At 41.7% G+C, this 20,461-nt stretch overlaps 1 protein-coding gene across 2 annotated transcripts in view; it reads left to right on the top strand.

The window, feature by feature from the left end:
* The first annotated feature begins 220 nt into the window (after window positions 1–220).
* chd7 (chromodomain helicase DNA binding protein 7) overlaps window positions 221–20,461 on the top strand; it is an 81,616-nt gene continuing 61,375 nt past the window's right edge. Inside the window, exon 1 of one of the 2 annotated variants that reach the window (XM_061731994.1) lies at window positions 221–606. The gene's annotated coding sequence lies outside the window, so the exon portion shown is untranslated. Of the gene's footprint in view, window positions 607–1,933; window positions 2,068–20,461 lie in introns of those variants that run through there. The other variant, XM_061731995.1, reaches the window with a different exon arrangement.

The raw sequence follows: 20,461 nt of genomic DNA, 5'->3' as shown, positions 1-20,461 counted from the left end.
GAATACCTGTTGGCCAAAACATAGCTCCCACTATCCATTCCTGCTACTGCTTTATGGAACATTTGAATTAAAAAATATAATCTAAAATGATTAAAACAATCTAATCGTGCTGCGATATTTTCCAAACTGTGAGCCACCCCAGCTCGAGTGACGCCTTCCTCGCATTTATTTGCCCGTATACCCAAATGAGAAGTGCGAGCGCGTCACACCGGCACGCAGGGGTCAGTGACCGCGCACGCCGCCTGTTTGTGTGTGGAGAGGTCTCGGGAGCGCGCCCCCCCCGGCCGAGGAAGGTGAGCGAGTGTCTGGAGGGGAGGACTCGGGAGCGACCAGCGCACGATCGATCGGATTAAACTCGATTTGAGTGAAATTAACACAAAGGAGAGAAGAGCAAACGCGCACTAGTCGGCGAGGTCGCGGATGAGAGGCACGCCGGAGAAATATTTCATGAAAAACAAAAAAAAAACTTGAACTTTTTCCACATTCTGTTTATTTATATTTCCGACTGAAAAGGGACCACGGTGGGTTTTTTTTTCCCCCCCGAGCGAGCGGAGATACTAACGAGGAGTTGGTGTGATAAAACCCCGGACTGACCGAGCTTGTTGGGTAAGCTAACAAATGCCCTTTTTCATTTAGTTACTGTTTTTAAAAAAATATTTCAATTATAAAACAAAGAAGGGGGGTCAAAATAACCAATGTTTTTGAATTGGGATCATTTAGATTGTAACAGAACAGCAAGTTGTCCATACTTTTTCAGGGCAATGGGACTCTTTAATCCACTGAGTTGTGTGTTTTTTTCAGTTCCTTCAGGGTGAGATTACACCGGCAAACTGCGTTTTTATTTTGCGTGTGTATGTCTTTTTCTTTAATCTTTTTGGTTGTGATCACAAAAGTCATTGAAGGTCCGTGGCTGCCATGCCGACATGCTAACAATAGCAAGTTTAGCTCCACCAGCCGCGCAGCCCCGACCGACGCGCACACGCACCGCGGTCCTGCACCGCCACAGAGTTGAAAAGTAGCAGGAAAATACCCCCGATCCCGGACCCGAGCCCCTCAATCCCCCAGGAATCACGTCCCCCAGTATTAAGTAAAGCGATCCCCGTTGAATGGGACGTGGGTCCGGCAGTAGTTTGGAAGTGTTAGCCCCGTTAGCTAATTGTGCGGCTCCGGGAGACACGAGGTGGCTGAGCCGCGGTGACGCGCCGCGGGGGCTCCGCCGGGGGCGGGGGGGGGCGACGGACGACCGACCAGTGGCCGCGCCGGCGCCCCCACCATGGGGGCTGGAGGGGGGGGCGAGGTGCCCAAAAGCGCCCAAAGGCGACGCCTAAAAGTTTACTGGGACATTTCTCCGATATAGTTGCGTTTATCGGAGTGTGTGTAGTTGGAGTTTTATTGGACGGAAGGGACGGAGTGGAGTGGATGGGGGGGTAGAGAGAGGGGGGGGGGTCACTGCGTGAAACCTTGTTTTTTTCCCTGTTTGCTGTTGTTTTATGTTACACCATTTATAACATGTTTAAAAAAAAAATAGTTTGGGCGCCTGTGTGCAGTTCCTGGGTGGGAATGAGGTGTTTTTTTGCGGGGATAAAGAGAGAGATGAGCGGAGCGATTCCCCCGGTCCGCGGCGACGTGCCAAGCGCACGTTAGACCGACGCAGAGCCTACGGCGTAGGGTACGGCGTAAGGTACGCGGCGTCCGCGTACCCTACGCCGTACCCTACAGCGTACGTTGCGCGTACCCTACGTAACCTACGCCGTACCCTACGGCGTAAGCTCTGCGTCGATTTAACGCGGACCATAATTCAGGCTTTAGCCGCTGATCCCGGTCCTGGTTTGTCCTGGTCGGTCCTGATCCGGGACCTGTAGTCCAGTCCGGCTCTCATCCTCATTATTGTGCCGGGACCAGCCCCCCCCCGGTCCCCGGTCCCTCCCCCAGGACTATAACCTGCTCCCGGCTCTGGCTGCTCCGCTGTTCCCGGGCAGGGAAACTCAACTTTACGCATCTTTCGCCTCACTTTTTTCCCTCTTTTTTTGTCCAAGTGTGAAGGCAAAGTGACGCCGAATAATCATTGTGAGTCTTTTCCGCGTTTTTCTGTTATGTAATGAGCTGGTTTCGTTGTTACATCGCGTCCCGCAGCACAAGTTTGTCAACCACTACACTTGTTACTCAGTATGGACCCAAACACCTGCCGGTGCTCCTGCACGCCACCCTGCTCCTTTTAATATATATATGTGTACATATTTAAAGCTAATACAATATTGGTTTCGATGTCGCTCGAGTTCGTTTCGTGTGTTTTTTTTTTTTTTTTTTTTTTTTGCGATATCTTTCCTGCCATCTTTCTCCATTGTGCGTCCTGTAATCGGTTAACTTGCATAATGGTCACCCTGCCGCTCTCACGCAACTCTGCCAGCTAACATCTCCACGGGGAGAAAAGAGAAAGAAATAACCTCGGTACAAGTTGTCATTTTGCTTTTATTTTGCATCTTTTATTCCCCGTGAGCGGTTCAGGGTTGAAGTGCTTGTTTATTTCTCCCGTTTGCCATGCAGCCAGGAGCTGCTTCCCCCACCACCTTGTGTCTCTGAGCCAAGATGGCAGCTAGTCATGTTTAGCGGGCCACAGAGGGAGAGATAAGAGGCCCCGACCACACACACACACACACACACACACACACACACACACACACACACACACACACACACACACACACACACAACAGATGTTAAGCACTATTTGGTCTTTCTCCCGTTGCTTTTTTTTCTTTTTTCACCCTCTTCTTTAGGCAGTCCTCCCTTTTCAGCCACTAGGCTGCTTCGGTTTTTTTAAAGAGGAAGCTGTTTTGGACCAAACTTTTTATTTGAAGGCGAGAGGGGGAAAAAAGGCTGAATTTCCTCAATGGGATTTTTGCTACTCATACTGGAATCAAGCTTTTACATTGTATTCATACGTTGTAATTATCTGTCCAGACAGATTGGTTAAAAAAAGGCTTCAAGCTTTCCTTTCCTGGAGTTTTTGTGATTTGAAGTTGGATGAGGCAAAAGTTCTTAGAGGACAATATATTTGTCAGAACTGTTTGTCCGGATTTAAATGTATTAAACTCCATACAGCAATGTTTAAAAGATGACATTACTGTATACATTTGTTTATTTTCTTGTTAATGTTACTGATGAGCTGCAGCTCAGGGCTTCCTTGCCATATTGGGGCTGAGAGGGTAACTACACCATGTGCCGTCATTATTAGATTTCACAGGATGATACATTTGTTTTCAGTGTAATATCCTTGCAGTCACACCTATTCTTTCCTGCATACTATCTGTAAATGTTTCTGTTCTCCCGAAGGATTTGGCCTCGCTTAATCATTATTGTGGTCACTGTTGATTATTGGACAGCTGTTGAAGTCCTCATTTAACCAACTCTCCTGTCCTAAGCATTAGCAGTAGTTAATCGTAATGGGGCAAAAAGTTTCGGAAATTCGGCCAGCAAGTGGAAATCAAAGCTATTATAGGTTTGTGTGTCGGACAGGTCATGAATTACGTGACAAGTGCTAACCTTGACAGCATCATATTTTTTTTTTTTCTTTTAACATCTGTGAGTTGTTCATGAATGTCCGTTGATGCTTGTTGTTCATATCCCGAGGCTGCCGTGTATTTCCAATTTGTCTGTAATGGCTGATGGCTAGTTTTGTGGTCATTTTGTTGCTTTATCAGTTTTGTCAAGTTGTTTTTTTGCTTCATCTCAGATTTATGTCCCCACACATTTCAGTTAGTCTCCTTGACTTGTGACAGCCCCGTGTTTGGCCATGAACCCGAACAGGCACATGCTGAAGCGCCTGTCTCAGAAAAATGATATAATATGTGGACGGATATGTGGAGAGTAGTCATCTCTGAGATGAGTCCCTTTGACTTGAAATAGCTTTCTTATTTTACCCAGTGGACGTGTACATTTAAGAACTTTTCTTGGGCATAGGGTGCAAATCACTAGCATAAAGACTTAACTAAGAGCAGAAACATGATACTGATACTTTACTATGTGGAAATAGTTTGTCCCTCAAGTTAAATCACCATTTGCAATTACACACAACCAATAGATGTATATAATAACACACATACTCACCACTGTTTCAGGCATACCAGGTGTCCCTATGACGTTTTCATATTTCCAGAGAAGGGTTGATGAGCTGACTGGGCTCAAACGTAAGTGTGGGGGGGAATCCTGAGCAAAGTGGGGGAATTTTCGACTTGTCGCATCATCAAAATTGTTAGCTGATCAAACTGTGGATGCACAGCTAGTGCTGATCAATGAAATTGCTTAATGTTGGTGAGAACATTTCAAAGCATTCTGCTTATTTGTGTGGTGAGCAATCAGAAATCGGACTGGTTGTGTTTTGTCAGGCGGAGGGATGTCAGGAGCCCCATCTATTGGGCATTAACCCCTTGGTGTGTGAGACTGAGGTAAAAGCAAATGCTGCCTCTGAGGGCATTACGACAGCACCGAATACAACTCTCAGGTAGACTTGGCTTACTTTCTTTTACTTTCCTTTAATGGCTCCTTGTAACACTCAAAGTTTAATCTTTAAAGCATGCGGCAGGGCACGCCCCAATGTAATTTAAGTCACTCAAATCTTTTTATATTGTCTTGCTTCTGTTGTCACGTATTTTCTGGCAAAAGCCCCAAATGGTGCAGCTTGTGCTCACGGGTCCTTTTATGGACTTTTAAGGCCAGGTCTTCATGAACTGACTGGAAGAGCAACAAGAGATGAAAACAAAGGTAACAGTGCGCGTGTCACTAGACCTGTGGTGTACGCCTCCTGGTCAATCCACAACTTACTTATCTAACTGAGAGGGTAAAGCCATTATTACAATGAATATGGGGTAACTGGAGGGATTGCCACCTCACAAAGTCTTTTCATCCTACTGTTATTCTTCTTGTCATGCTTGAAAATAATTATACAAACTGATTCTCGCTCACATTAGTCAGAGGAATGTGTTTTTGGAGTTGGACGGCCCAGATTTCAAGGCTTTAAGACCAACGTTGAGCTGATTTATACCGTCCTGAGGTCAGATGCCACCAGGTGGTGCGGTCCAGTGAACAGTTAAGTGTTGAAAGACCAGTGTTGGGAGCCGGAGCAGGAGCACTGGTGTTTGTTAGGGTGGCCATTTTGTCTCCTTTCATCTTGTGTCATGGATAGCAGCCCTCTTAGCGGAGATGAAAAGTGGTTCTGTTGTTTGCCTCCATCTCTTTAATGTTTGCTATCTATCACACCACCTCCACCCACTCACCCACCCACTTACTGCCCAAGAAGGGGCCTTCCTCTTTTTCTTTCTACCTTTTCTTTGTCATCCTTTCCATCTCATTTTCTCTCCATCTCGCCTGCCTGTCGTTTTCTCCCCTCCCTCCCTGTAGTCATATAATTTCCAGCCAAAAGGTTAGCGGGGGTCTTTAGCACGGTGGTGACATTCAAAACTGAGTGTCATCACTGTCTCTCTTCCTCTCTCATCCCTCCCTCTCACCTGTCTCACTCTCTGCCCCCTCCTCTCTGCTGTTGCCTCCCCAACCCCCACCCTCCTCCTGCAGTGAGGGCCTTCTGGACCAAGTGCTGTGCCTAGAAGAGAGGCTGGCAAAAATACAGATTTCAAGTATTTGTGTGTGGGTTGCATGTGTTTTTCTGTGTTGGAGGAGATTTGCTGTCAAGTACTCCCATGACCAAAACGTGTCAGTGCCTTTTTAATCTGTCTCTGACCTCCGCTGGTGTGGATACTTCTTCTCTCCATCCACATGCTCCTCACAAACCTCACTGCCGCTGGGAAACAGATAAGCAGAGGCAAGTCCAAGGACTCTCCACTTGAAAATATTTGGAAGTTTGTCGTATTGCAGCTGCTCGTCTCATTGTTGAACCACGTCCTCAGTGCTGTGAAAATCCCATCAGCTTCCCTTCTTCCCCTTCTACCTCCATGCATTTTACATATCACCATTTTATTAAGTGTTTCATGTAGCTGATGAAAGGTTAATTGCTGCTTCCTTATGGATACTGCCAGAAGACTGAGATGGGTTAGAGAAGAAAAAGTAGATTCAAAGAAAAAAGTTCTGTGTCTGACTGGAAAGATTACATTAACATGTTTTCACAAGCCAGGATGCTTTTACACTACATGATTTTGAGGGGGGAAATCAGTGAGCAGTTGGTCTCCGTTGGCACTCGGTTGTTAAGTTTGAACAAGTCAAAGGCGTTTTGAAGATGCCTACTCAAGTGTTGCCAAGCCTCCTCTCACTGCTGACTTATCTAGCCTGTCAGATATCTGGTTGACTCTTTCTAACACAGACAATGTCTGTGTCCTAATACATCCCATTACCCGCGTTTGCCCTTTCTTTTCCCATTTCCATTCTGAATAAATCATAACACAAATAGAAAGCTCTGCTTCTTTCCTCCCTTTGTCTATGTTCAAATAAACAATTCTCATCTTAAGCGCTTGTGCATCTTATTTTAGTCGTCTGTGCAGTAGGGCTGCAACTAAGGACTATTCTGATAGTCGACTAGTCATCGAATACTCAAACGATTAGGCGGCTAATGAGTATTATGAATCTAATTTTTAAATGGCTCTTATTTAGCTCTCAGCTTTTACATTTCGCATGAGGCTGTAAAATAATGTGATAACTAAAAATAAAAGACAAGGAAAATGGACACTTCATTCAAAAATCCATCTTTTAATGAACTTCGCTGCTCCATCGCTTTAGTTTTGCATTAGCCGCCGCCATATTGTTTACATGGCGCTGTGCTCTATTAGGCATGTGCAACTCTCAGCAGAGATGGAAAAGCAGGAAAATGCCTCTCTGTTGAAGAACATGTGGTGACAATAGCGGCTTAATGCTATTGCGCTGCTCAATTCTTAGCAGAGATAGGAAGCAGGATGAAGCCTCACTTTGTTGAAATTTTATTTTTTGCTGATGTCATCTAATCATTGCACCCTTGCTGTACAGCACATCAGCAGTTTATATCAAATGTAACTCACTTTGTCTTTTGTTTTATGCCCAGACAACACAAACTGCCAGTAGCTGTATCTTAAAGCCTTTCATTTAAACACTTGATTATGTGATGTACCCTGATTCTGTAAAAGAGGTGGGTCTCAGGTTAGAAGTTAACCACATCTTTATAGGAACGATGCAGCCCGTGCTATTGGTTGGAAAGGGCCTGTCTATAGCTGTGACCGATGAAGCAGGACTGGGGGGGTTGGGCCTTTTATAGCTTGCTGTATATTTTCAGATTGTGAGCTGTTTGCTTGTACATGGAGGTATGCTTAAGGTTTTCTTGGTTTTGAGGGAAATTCCTAATGAAAATCCAGAGTTTTAAACTTGTACACGATTCATATTTTCTGTATAAATTGAAATGTATATGTATGAAATATGTAAATATTCAGGAAATCCCTTGTGACGTTTGTGTTGCACATAAGTGCCCCTGAAACCTTTTTGACCTTTACTGAACAGGGATACACAGCCCAAAGGTGCTGATGGTTTTGGTAAAATTCCTTTAATCTGTAAAAATTCCCACTTTGTCACAACAACCTGTAGACTTGGGAGGTATGGCAGGCTTTGAACATTTGATCGAGGTTGCTGGGTTTTCCCCAAAGTCTGTAACTTGGTACCACACTGCAAAGTCATTTGCATCACCAACCAACAATTTTCCCCCTCACCTGCAGCTGTTACATGTCTGATCCTCATTTGGGTTTACAGCCTCGATACAAGTTTCTGGTTATAATTCAAACATCAGTAGTAGAACGATTGCATGAAAAGGTGTAAGGAAGGGTTTTAAGTTTAAAATAAGCTGGTTCAAGTGTGTAATCCATGATTTCAGAGGAATCTCAAGACAAAGTTGTAGAACAGTTGATGCATCAACAACGGTTTCCTGTCCAGAACTGAATGCTGTTGCACCTAACACGTAGTTTGCATATGTTGTTGTCAAATTGGAAGCACTTTTTTTTTGTTCTTCTGGCCGAGACAAGCTTTAGAGAATTATCCTTGTTGTCAAAACCCAGAAGTAGATTACAAGGTTTAAAGTGCACTAAAACCTCCAGCTGCATTGGTCTTTAAAGGATGCTGTCCCCCCACCTTGAACTTTGAATCCAGGACTGTCGCTTTAATGCCGGGCGGTTTCTGATTCACTCACATTTATAGTCTACAGGATTGTCTGTAAAATAAAAACAGATTTTTTTGTTAACGTTCACTATTATTATTATTGTTATGCTGCCACATCCACAAGGTTCTGTAGTGTCACCAATGCTCTCCCACTTACCTTCAGACAGGAAAATCTGCAATGTAGCTGAATGTGTTGTTGATGGTGAATAGTTTTCCCAAAAGTTGTCAGTCACTGGGAAGTGGTTTGTGTTTGCGACGTCGGATATTGTGCCATCCACTGTCTTCTGTAAAGTGTATTTTAGTTGTCTGTAGTCTGAGGCAGCTTAAGGTAGCAATGCAACCATTTCATTTTAGCATCACATCTGAGTGTGTGTCATGCTAACCCTGGTAGCTACAGGTAGCTGCAAATTTGGTTTCTTCCAGTGTCCTAAACGAGTGGCAGAAGTGTACAGCACTTTCTACAAGCACCAAGAGGTGGTGGGAACCAGGAAACACTGGCAGGATTGTTTTCCTGCAGGATCCCATCATAAAAACAGCACCTGGTGGAAAGATGGTACAGATAGTCGCGGTTCTTCCACCTGCTAAAACCAGTCTCCCCCAGGCACAATGCAGCTTACTATTGTTTGTTTATAGTGTATGTGCTCATTTATACACTTATTACTGTCCATATTTTAGAATTGAGTCGTTGAATGTTGGGATTAAACTTCAGTCGTCATATTTAATAAGCTTTAGGTATCATTTTATAGTTTTTCTTGTATTTAAATGAAAAATATATATATATATTTTTTTTCTTTTAGGAGAAAATAAACCAATTGAAAATTGGGTGTGACCCTCCTCCCCCTGGGTTGCACGATAAACTCGGCTTATAAAACCATTCATGTTTGTGAAAACCTTTGGGCCTTGTTTAATACATCAGGCTTGCCTTTTTGTGAAACACATTGTGACATTAAGAAAACTGCTATTTTTCTTTTTTATTAACCAAAACAGTTGATTATTAAAGTGTTTACCGTCCTTTTTTTCCCCACCAGAATTGTAACTCAACTGCTGAAACTGTCATACAAGCCATGTTTCCATGACACTTTTGCGCAAAAGAAAATGGAATCTGAAAGTTGGATATAGGCAGCGCTGCAGGGGGTTGGTGTTTCCATCGATCGCTGTTCTTCGAATTAGTGTAATTCTTGTAACTTTCGGCGTATCTCGTCCTGCGAGACGTCTCTCCAAAACGACGAAAAAGAAAATCTCAACGTTGAAGAAGGCGGACTGAAACATTTTTTGTTTTAAATAAGTTATTGCGATTGTTGCTGTTGAGAAAATAGCCAGATGATGAAGGCAGCAGATGATCATCATTACGCATTACATAAGAGCTTTGCTTCTGAATGATCATTTGAATGAAGTGGTGTTACAGGACAATTGTATTAATGAGGCCAAAAACAGCTGAGAACTGGATTTTGATTACTTGATTGACCGGCTACATAACGTCCAGATTATGGAATCGTCTGGAAAAACCACCTCCTGAAAGCGTAAAAAAGTTGATTCAACATTTTGGAGTTTTTTCAAACTGGTGCCGTTTCCATTACAGGATTATTTTTTTTCTATGTTTGGTGCTAATCTAGGGGTGATGGACAAGTGCCTACTGTTGTATTGCTGAAACCTTTTAGAGGTGGAAATGTTTAAACACCTGGAAAATTAGTTTTTAAAGATTAATCACCAGTTTGGCAGATTTTTAATTGTTAAAGGAGATTATCTTTTTTATGAGTTGACTAAATTGATGTAATGTGCTGATGTTCTAATGTGTTTTGGCCGAATAGCACAGATTTACTTCTGAATTGGACCAGTGCTGTTGCTACTAATGGTGCATTTACTGATAAATGTGAAAACAGAATATCCAACTGCTGACTGGGGGGTGATTAACACATTTCTTTGAGTCCATCAAACAATTTTTAATAACTTTAATAACAAAGCAAAAAAACATATTTAAGCTTTTAAGGCACAGACAGTCACGAGACAGTTTGAAAGTAAACATTTGTTGGAGCTGAACCTGAGGAGGCTGCATAGTTTTTTGAATCAGGCCCATAAGGCGTGATGACCCTGCTGATCTGAACAGCTGCCTTCACAGGACTGGAACATAAATGTCCCCAAACAAATGTGCTTATTTGTGCTTGAATTTTAGAAAAGACAGCCACATATACACTGAAAAGAGAGTGGACATCTTTTGTTTCTTTACCCTTTCATTTCGGCGGTATATCTGGCGCATCACTCCGATGAATAATCGCAAGAAACCGGAGCCAGTCTCAGAGACACCACAGCTCCCTAAAGCTCAGTGAGCACGTGTGTGTGTACGTGTATGGATGCATGTGGGCGCACACACTCCCTCCGTCTCTAGCAGGTTCCTTGTCCACCTCCTATGGCCTACTTATTTCTCCGTGTCCTCTGGGATCAGACTGAGAGCTGGCCAGTGGTTTTTCTTTTTTTTTTTTTTTCCTACCACATGGTAAAGGCAGGGAACAGATTGGATAAACACAGCCCCTTCCTGCTGACCCCACCCCCTCCCCCAAACACAAAAACAGCACACACACTGTCCATTAACAAAGCAGCCGTGCGTAAAATAACCAAAATTTATCTAGCTTCACTGCTTCTTTCTTTCTGCCTTCTCTTCATCTCTTGATACCCCCCCCCCCCCCCCCCTCTCATTTTACCACCATCATCACCACCTCCTCTTCTCTTTTCCTTCCTTCCGGGCTTAAAATCCCAGCCTCAGACACATGGCCCTGCATCCCCTCACTTGAGCGTAATTACACACACAGCTAGCCAGCTCCTGCATGCTGTCCTCCATTTGGGAACAAAGGTATAAATTATAGTGGCTTAGATCTTAGTGGTAATGGGAGGTGCGTGGGTGCACACGTGTCCTCCAGAGGAAGATCACTTAACTTTTTCAGATCTCTAGTTTTGTTGCTAGTCTGCTAAGCTATCGTAGTTTGCTTCTTTGGCTTGGGTTTGTTTGTCTGCGTCTCAGAGGAGACGTGGTGGTGTTGTTGACATGGCAGAGCCTGTAGTAAAACCTGGAGGCTACAGACAGTTTAGCTGCCAAACTGTCAACAGTACAGAAAGGACCACATTGAGCCACCGTTGGCTAATCTTCCTCCCTCCTTTCCTTCTTCATCGTAGACTAACACTAAATACACTCTGTGATTTGAAGCTGTTTTTGGTAAAATACACTCTTCCAGTTGAGTAAACCACGTAAAGTCAGAAATCATCTTTTAAAAGACTCTGGTATAAGGTCCCACGTGTTACTCTGAATCGAGAAGGCGCTGGTTTTATGTGCACAAAATTTCCGCTTATAATAAATTCTGTAATTTATGAGCCTGGCTCAGAGCAAGAAAAACAAACTCGGGTCAGTGTCTGCAAGTTTTCTTTCCAGCTGAAGTTTACAGAACGTGATGTCAGTATTGCATCTTCTCGTGAACTGCAGGAAATTACCTGTTACATCACCTGAGGCAGGGCTTCGATTGGCTGAAAACCGGGAACCTTTCCAAGCTGCGGCAGCGTCTGTCAAGATTTACAATAATCAGACAATTAATCATACTTATACAAGCTCCTGTTACACAAATCAAACCTTAAACCACACAATGCCATGAGGCCTCAGCGATAACGTGCATCTGTGCAGAAGTGACAAATATTTTCTTGGTTGGACATTGGTGGATGTTTTTTGTGTTTCAGTTTTCTGTAAAATGAGCGCTCAGCTCCGATGCAAAACAGTGAATCACTGTGTGATGCTGCTGACTGCCAGAGAGGCCATTCAGTTGAACTAACTTGGCAGTGTTGCTCTGCGGTTTTTGGCTAGCCTGAATGGGTGGCCTCTAATTGTGGTTTAACAGATTTGCAGTCTCTGTGAGTTTCTGAGCATGACTGGTTATCACCAGTTCATATATCAATTCTGTTTAGTATAGTGTGTTGGAATAATGATTACTTTTTGGCTTCAGGTGAAGTAGAAGTTGTAGATTGGCTAATTATATTCATAAATTCCCTTCAGCGGTGACGGAACCAAACTTTTTTGCTAATTCCCTCCCTCTGTGCTTTGAAGTGGGAATGAAGGTCAAAGCTACAGTATCGCTATACAGTTTTATTTTGGGACTTGTATTTTTTTCTCGTATGAAAACTCAAGACATTAAAGAAAATCATTTTTTCCCTCCTAATGCTTTCCCCCTATCCTAATGCTGAGAGAAATGAACATTTGATGCTAAGAAAAGTAAACTGATTTTGTTAGTATTTCGATAGAATATATCATAAATCAAGCATCACACTTGATTCCAAGGAAATTTGAATGTAATTTAAATTTTCTTATGCTCTGAAGACCAAATGGTTCTCATGAGATTTAAAAACTGACCAATAATTTGAATATTCATTTTTTTTCCCCACATTTTTGCCTAGAAACAAGGTTTTGATTAACCATTGGTGTTTCCAATTTTTTTTAAAGCATTTAGTGTTGTCATTCTGTTCCTTTTTATCTGATCACATTAAAGTTCACCCAGCTCAAAAATGTAGTTCCAGCAAGTTGAATATATCCCGATTCTTTCCTTTTATTAAATTTAGCATATTAATTACTGATTGATGAAAAAATTGTATAAATTGTTAGTGGGTTTTTGTGTTAATAAAATTTGGGGCACTTGTGCTTGAAAAGGACTTGCGATCTTATTGATGGCATAAAAGTGATTATACAGTGATCTATTTAATTATATCAGCGGCACTGTAATGTTAATTGTATGACAATCACAGGACAGTTGTTTAGTTTGGGCTCGTGAGTACAGGGGGGGGGGGGGGGGGGTAAAGATGGTGTTGAGTCGCAAGTTATTGTGACAGCTGACAGATCCAACAAATCCAGCGATGTCATAATAGGTTGGGTGTTGGTGAGATGGATGGAGACTGTTCAAATGGACTATAGTCCTGCATCCAAAAACAAACCAAAAAATCAAATTACCTCAAGTGCCTGCGGTGGTGGATCTGTTGCTCAGGTGCCACTGAGAAAATGGACCGAGCTGCACAGTTCAGCTTGCAGTTATCAAATGATGACTGATGAGTGAGTTTCTTAGAATATATTGAAGTGACCCAGATTATAGCCACCATAGCAGCACTGTGACAGAAAGTTGAATGAGAGTAGATGTGCTTTTTAATTAGCTCTGTCAGCGACGTTCAGTGTTAATGTGGCTTTACTTGTTCCTCAATGTTTGTGCGTTGTGGTAGGTGGAGCGAAGGGATGCATGGAGGGCTGAATGCCTGATCCTTTTTGAGATTTGGCTGCTAAAGTGGAGCACTGACCATTCACCTAATTCCTCCAGCACTGACAGCTGGGCCCCACAGCCCAAGTGCGCACGTGCTTGCATGTATGTATGACTCTGTTTACTGGCAGAAAAAGATCTCAAGTTCAGGGTGAAGCAGCAGAGGAAGTGGTAAAGAAAACAAAGCTGACAAGAGCAGAGCTCTAAGCTTTTCCATGGCTGACGCAAGCTTCACTGTGAAATTGATTGGTGACTTTGGAGATAATGAAGTCGATGGGAGCAAGGATGTGGAATGAGTCCAGCTCTGTCCAAGCTTCACATGATCACCTTCTTATGAGATTCACCTTCCAAAGGCCAAGCAAAAAGAGACGTGATTAAGGATGTATCCATGTCCTTCTTTTTAACTTGAGCTGTGTCGTCTGATTTAATCTACAGGCAGCTGCACACAAGCCTGCACACACTGTAGCTCCTAAGTGCTTGTATAGCTGCATTTATTTTGTATCATATAATTCACATCTGATGGAGTGTGCATCTGACACAGCTGACAGGAAATCAGTTGTCTTCAAAGTAGCTTGCTGCAGAGGAAGTGAAATTGCACTCAATTACTCTCACCTGCCACATAAGCACGTGGTGAAACTTCTTCCCCTTCCTGTAGTGATTGAATTTCATGAAAACAGTGCTTCAAAGTTGCTGCGTTGAGTATAAGCTAGCAGCAGCACGCAGGTTTTCCAATCCAGCTTTTCCACTTGGTGTGCAGCCTGGTTTTGTCCTCACACACAGTTGGTTATGAGTTAGACAACTACTTAATGGATTAAGGTAGAACTGTCAAAGATTTGCGTAACTCTGCATAAAAACTTAATACATTTTTTTTCTTAACTTTCCCTACCTTTTTGAAGAAACAGCTATTTAAGGTCATCACCAAAGCTTTGTAAACCAACTTGTGAAGTCAGTGGTTTTGAGATGACCTGCTAAAATTATCCAGCTGAAACATGGTGGTTGTACAACACATGCAGTTTATTTATCAGTGTGAAGGGTTTAATTGCACTTTAGTGACAGTTTAGTTATCAACTGAAGAAAAAAAGGACATCTGGTCACCGCTGTCAGATCAGAGCGCCACACCAAACCGTTAGTTTTATGATTTATTGTGACAAAAAACAAACTAAAATGCTGTTTTGTGGCTTATGAATACATTTTTTTGGATGGTTAATTTCAATAAATCTGAATAACTGAAAACATCAGAGAGAGATCGTCTAAAGCCTGGATTATGGTTCTACGTTAAACCAACGCAGAGCCTACGCCGTTGCCGTGACGCCGTCATGAACCCTTCGGACTTCTCTGCCACTCCATTTCGCCACGGTGCAGTACCCCCCGTGAGTGCTAGGGGCGTGCGTTCTTTTCCTGAATGGTTTATCCCACTTTTCCGGTCACAGTGAATCAAAGAGATAAGGACAATTATTGTGCAAAAAAAATCAAAGACACGAAGAAAAGAGTGCTGAAAGTTCACGACTGCTTCACAAACCGGATATGCGTTGCTACCAAGTGAACCAATCACAGCCCCCTCGGTCTGTGTTGATCTGCGACCTCTTGATGCGTAGTTACAATTTTTGGGAGGTGCGCCGTGGGGTGCTCATCGCGGCGCAACCTGCGGCGCATGCTCGTCGTCGGTTTAACGCAGAACCATAATCCAGCCTTAAGTTTCTGGCATGATGGAGTAATAATTGTCTTAGTGGTCTTACTTTTGACGATTGATCAGCTGGTGTTTTTTTTATATATATATATATATATATATATATATATATATATACACACAAACGAACACACACACACGTGTTATGACCCTAAATGTTTTTTTTTTTTTTTTTTTTTTTTTTTTAAAAGGAATTCACATTTTTTAAATTGTTACCTTTTTAAATAAGATAATTCGAAGTTTAAATTGTCCACTAAGCATAATGCTGTAAATTACATTTTTGATAAGGTTTCCAGTTTATACCAGAACTAATCTGTTATCCATAGTTCTACTCTACCTTGTCATATCCAATCAGACCGTGGGCTCTGTTTTAAAATTATCTTCCAAAAGGTTTTTAGGAAAATAAAGCTGTCCACTTAATCATTTTATTTTTTGGCCCCTGAGGCAAGTGGACACAGTAGATTATCGCCTTTGCTTTGGAATTTATTGGTGTTTTCTAAAATAATTGCTGATGGTTTTGTTTTTCAAAACGTTGTGATGTTTTCCAGGCTTGAAAAGTAAATGCATGCATATGTTTTATCAGATCCTAATTAGTTAATTTTGTGGAGTTTCTGAATGGATTGTATAAGAAGTTGTGACGTTTTTCTTGAAAGTGTTTGCAGTGGTTTTTTTCCCCCCTTCATAGACTGAAGTGACATGCTGCAAATTGGCAGAAGGAAAAGCCAGATGTAACATTCGCACCTTGTCAGTCACACGTCATCATTTTGTTTGGCTGACTTGGATTATCTAAACTATGATGCTAATTAATATGACCTTAAATTATTCTTATCAAATCTGTCTGAACTTCTTCATTCCAAGTATTGCTACTGAAACGACATCTGGGATGAGGACTAATGTAACTCCACTGGGACACTGAGCCATTTGCCCCGCGCTCAGCTGGGTTAGACCCATTGCAGTTTGCCAAGCTACCTGGATCGTGGGCTGATTTGACTGCACGTTGCAGCAGCCTTGATCCACTGTGGGTCCCGGCTCATTCACCTGATATCCACATGGTTTAACGATGTTATGGTTGCAGCCCTTCTGTGTACTACAAGCTGGTTTACTCACAACTGGAGCCTGGTGAGGTCCGTGTATTGGAATCCTGTTGGAGGAAGGAGGAAATGATTGAAGACTTTGTGTCTGTAGCTGCTGAGCATGCAAACCACTAAAAGACTTGAGGGTTTGTATGGGAGCAGAGAGCAGAGTTAAAGTGCCCCGTTCATACCGTCTAAGCTGAAGTGAGTGCATTCATGAGCCCAGCCATCATGGACAACGCTCGTGAGCCCCTGCAGCAACGTTTTTTGCTTGGGATGTCTTCTCAATCCTCATTAACTCTTGTCAATTCCTCTGTGGTGTCTAAGTGCCAACACACATTACTGCTTTTCCCTTGTGAGCATCACCAGGTCATTTTCCTGTTCATGTTAAAGTGAGAGTTCATCACCCATGCTGGACTTTCAGAAGGCAAATCAGATGCTTCTGAGGGCTGATATAACCAAAATTAAATCATAACAGAGGTGATTAAAGATGCATGGAAATTGAAAAATAGAGCAATAATAATGTGTACTTAAAACAGCAGTGATAAAATTGATCAGACGACATAATTGAAGTGTGATTTGATAAAGACAAAGCCATGTTTGATCTTATACTACAAATATCCATTTATTATTTCAAGGAAGAAACCTAAAGGGGGATATGTACAAAAACCATTTGTAAAATTGAAGTAATGAAAGCACTTGCATACCAAATACACAAGGACAAAGGTAGTTGAAATAAATTGTGAGATTTCATGAGCTTCACTGACGTTTGAAAACATGTTTTGACGGTCACTGCTCATTTTATTACAATATTCGCCGCTCATTATGAACTTTTCCATGGACTTTTGTCAGAAGCTGAACATGACATGTCTGTCTCTTATACAGCCGCATTCCTAGTGACTATCTATATATATATATATATATATATATATATATATATATATTTCTGTCTGCTGTAAGCAATGTGTTGTGCACCAGGGCGTGTCTTCACAGGATCCCCTGCTGATTAAATGTGTTAAGTTGGTGTACTTGGATGTGTCATAAAGGTTTCACAGTCCATCCTAGTGAATTTGCATCGTCAGCACCCCATAAAAGTAGTTGTGTGACGCCATTGACATGCATGCTGTTGAGCCCGCAGTAGAGTTTCTGCACGTGTGTGTAGATGTAGAGATATAGAGGTGTGTGTGTGTCTTTTTTTTTTTTTTTTTCCTCGCAATAAAGGTTTACCATGTGAACAAACCTTTTAACGCCTCATATTTGTTTGTTTATGAGTGCGTCAGTTGACTGCATCATCGTCACTTGATTAATGACAAATTTGTAGATTAACGTTCATGTTCCCGGTCTGGTTGGCCTTTTCTGATGGTGAAAACCATATTGTCAAATGTCTGTTTGTTGATAGTTCAGACAGACATGATGGAAAACACTGAATCCTATTTACACAACAAAGGGAGAAGACTTTGCCAGGCGTTGTACAAGCTTTCAGCAGAAAGACTCGAATGCCTCAAAGGCTTTTTTTTTTTTTTTTACTATAATTCACTGCATTATTGTAATGCTGTCCACTGAGTCAGTGTCCTGTTTGTCTCCTAGAAGGTAAAAGCCTGGAATTTACACATTTAAAAGAAACTCCAACTAAGACTTCCAACAAACTTGGAAAAGTGCCTGCTTCACCCCAGAGGGCTGCACATCTGTTGGTGTTTGTGGTGTGTGCATTGTATCTTTGGGACATGATTGATTTATTTCCTGTGCTCAAAAAACTTAGGGCATCCACACAATTTAAGCAAGACGTGTCTCGATTATTTCCTGAACCAGGTTGCAGTTGCATGCTATGTGACGTGTCTGTGTTGTGCCTATTTTGTGTCCGAGACAGCGTTACGGTTTCCAGTAAAATCCATAGCTTAAATATTTATTGATCACCTAAATGTCTTAAACATTAGCCACAAGGAGTTTTCTGCCGTATTGTCAGTACGCTATCCCGAGTAGTTTTCATGTTACTGGTACTGGTCAACTTTCATTTCATCAATATATCACGTCAACCACAGATGAGGCTGATCTTATTTCTGTCCGTTAGCAAAGCTAAATACAGAATAAAAACACTGAAAGTTATAACAATGAAGCAGCAGAGGGGTCTGTGGTTGGGAAACCCACACTCGCCATCTTAAGGTAGTAGTTAATTGATACTAACATCTCGCTGCTGTTATGAAACTGGCCTTATGATCTACATAACTCAGATTACATTTTTGCAATTTCGTCCAACATTTCCTCACATACAAAACTAACTAAAACATCTATCCCGTCCTAACAGTGCCGTTTGTCTGGGACGAGTGAGTTTGCATGCTCATGATGTGGGGACTGAATCAATGTCAATATTTTACGCAACTTTTCTGGCGTCTTTAACCAGGCTGCTGTTCATGAACTGGTATTAATGTGTATTTGAATTTATTGGATTCAAAATGGACTCAAATGAGTAGTGAATTGTAACATAATTGATTATAAATGGTTGAATTTGACATTATTTGATTGGACCCCTTTTAATTTGTTTCCTTTTAAAGTGCCCTAAGATTACTTTTTGTTGTGAAGCGGCGCCTCAAATGAATTGAATCAAAGATCACTTAATGCAGCCTTTGGTTTTCGTTGGATCTTTTCACTTAATTGAATATATTTAATACATCTAATATATTGAATAGATTTTAGCTTGTTAACATTAAAAGTAACATAATGCCTTTATTATTCTAATATTAACATCCTTGCCAGCGCCCACAATCCATTGTTCCAGTTACTGACCAGACTGTGACGAAGTTCTCCAACAAGTCTACATTTCACTATCTTGTTTGGTAAAAATGATGTTCTGTCTTATGTTTTTTATTGATGCCCATTAATAGACAGGGGTTTTCCACTTAGGCATTAAAGCTGTAGCTGGGAACTTCCCAAAAAACAGATAACTGGCTAGATAATTTGAGCGCATAACAACGCTCATGCCCCTCCCAACCTTTACCACTCCTTTACCTTTACTGAGCTGTGTAGTTGCGTTACTACGGAGATCCAAGGTGTCAGAGAACCGATACCTGAGAATAAATCAATAATATAACAATGAAGGTAAATACTATTGATAACTGATGAACCTTGTTTTACTGTTTCATATCCAGTCTTCCTCAAGCGGTGGATTTACTTGAAGCATGAGGGTGTGGGGTTGTCTGGAGCATGTTAGCACGTCCTGTAAATGCACCCCCTGGCTCTGATGAAGGAGCTGCGCCTGGAGCTGTGTAAACCTGTAAACTGCTTTGGGAGCTGCAGCTGCATGTTTCTCAAATGTGTATATTACGTGAAAATTGTGCTAATTTCTGCAAATATAACAAAAATACACTTTGACTGAAACTTTCATACCCTTTGCAAAACTGGCCATAACAAAATGTTGTAGCTTATTTCTATTTCTGATTACTGTTGATTTAATGCTTCACTTACACCCTCCTCTACCCTAGCTCAACCCCGCTGGACAAAAAAGTACTAGAAACTCAAAACGCAGAGGAAATGGTCATGTTTTATAGCTCTTTATATATGTATTTTATCTAGAAGCAGATTAAATAAATGCATAATCATTGAATATCCAAAAGCCACAAAGATTACCATCTGACAATAAACATCGCTGACAAATTAAATTAGAATATTTTTGATTGATGGACTGATTGATGGATTGATGGACTGCATTTCATGAATGATGTACCCGTTGTTAAAACTATGAAATCGATAATCAGTACTTTTTTTTTTTTTTTTCCTTTTTTTTATACCTACACTACGTACATAATTCACTAGTTATGTCAGTTATAGTCTTGATATGGTTTTTAACTGTCACTTCAATCTCCCTAGTGCTGTTTTTTAGCGAATGAGACAAACTGAACGTTTGACTTTGGGATTACTGAAGAGAAAATAGATTTTCCTTTTTTTTGGGGGGGGGGGTGTTCAGAGTTTATGAGCAGATGCTGGAAGGAGCGAAAGGCAGATGGACCAATCAGCTCTATCAGTTTTATCCAGTTGAGTAAAGCTGAAGAGAAAACATCTGCCAGACGGTAGAAAGGGGGATGTGAACTAATTTTCCTCCACAAACACTAGCAGTACCAGTACTGTTGCACCGTAGCAAAAATGCAGTCACGGCTCTGCAAAGGAGATCCAAGCTATACTGGCTGTAACTCTCCTTTTGTAAAATGCATCAACAAGACTGCACTTAAACCCAGATGTTAACCTGCTGCTTTTTCTTTTTCCTCCTCAACCTCGACTACGGTTATTGGTACTACTACAGTGACGGAAAATAGTTTGAA

The sequence above is a fragment of the Cololabis saira genome, chromosome 10 (assembly GCF_033807715.1).
Source record: "Cololabis saira isolate AMF1-May2022 chromosome 10, fColSai1.1, whole genome shotgun sequence".
In the NCBI taxonomy this organism is placed as follows: domain Eukaryota; kingdom Metazoa; phylum Chordata; class Actinopteri; order Beloniformes; family Belonidae; genus Cololabis; species Cololabis saira.
This window is presented reverse-complemented; position numbering and strand designations above follow the sequence as displayed.